Genomic DNA, 1,073 nt, shown 5'->3' with positions numbered 1-1,073 from the left:
TGATCCACTAATTTCACTTAAAGACCAGGAAATTCAAGAACTGAAGAGAGAATTGGTTAGTTCGGAGATTAAAAATGTTCGACTGGAACAAATAATTAAGTCCATGAAAGAAATTATAAAGCAAGCTGCATCTATAAAACGTAATGTGCCTCACACTAATAAGCATAAATGTGTATGCTCGGATGTGAGAAGTACACTTTCTCAGTGTTTCACACAAGGACAAATTCGCTGTCTGTTAAAGAAGAGGAAGCAAGTAAAGTGGTGCTCAGAGGACATTGCAAATGCTCTTACATTGAGAGCTTTGTCTCCTAAAGCATATGCGTATCTGAGAAGGAAGAATTATCCTTTTCCCAGCAGGTCAGCACTCCAGACATGGACGAAACAGTTCAAGTGCCAACCAGGTATTTTGAAACCAGTTTTGGAATGTGTGGAAGCAATGTGGTGTGTCTACATCCAAGACATTTTTTTCAAACCCTGTTGATCATAGCAGAAAAGTCTGTTTTTTTTCATATTCCACATTGGCTTCAATTATTAAGACATCATTTTCTTGATGACAGAATCACTTTTCCTGGCGGTACTGTGATTACAAAAATATTTATAGATGATCTTCTTCGACATCAGAAAGGCGATCTTTCTAACAATTATCACATATCGGAGGTTCATCTTAACGTTAGTGAACGTGACCGTCAGAATGTCTGAAGGGCTGCACAGCTATTTTCAAGGCGCACTGCACAAGCTGTGAGGCATGTTCTGCATAAAGATCGCGAAGGGAGCTTCATTGAGCTGGTGAACGATGTTTTCAATGTGCTGAACTCGAGATACCCTCAAGATGAGAAAGCTCCCCTTAGAAGTGGTTAGAGGTTTAATATCAGAAGTCAGGAAAACTCTCTAAAAAGATTTCTTGAAATGTGTTCTAATATGCAAGTAGGAAAAAGAAACAGTCTTCTCCCGTTTCAGAACGGATTCATTATATCAATAAATTCACTTTTTGGACTTTAGAATGATATGAAAAATTCCGGAGCTACTTATATATTGACAGCCAGACTTAATGAAGAGTGTCTTGAAAATTTCTT

Source organism: Schistocerca piceifrons, chromosome 1 (genome assembly GCF_021461385.2).
Source record: "Schistocerca piceifrons isolate TAMUIC-IGC-003096 chromosome 1, iqSchPice1.1, whole genome shotgun sequence".
NCBI lineage: Eukaryota > Metazoa > Arthropoda > Insecta > Orthoptera > Acrididae > Schistocerca > Schistocerca piceifrons.
The sequence above is the reverse complement of the archived record's forward strand: the minus strand, read 5'-3'. Positions refer to the sequence as shown.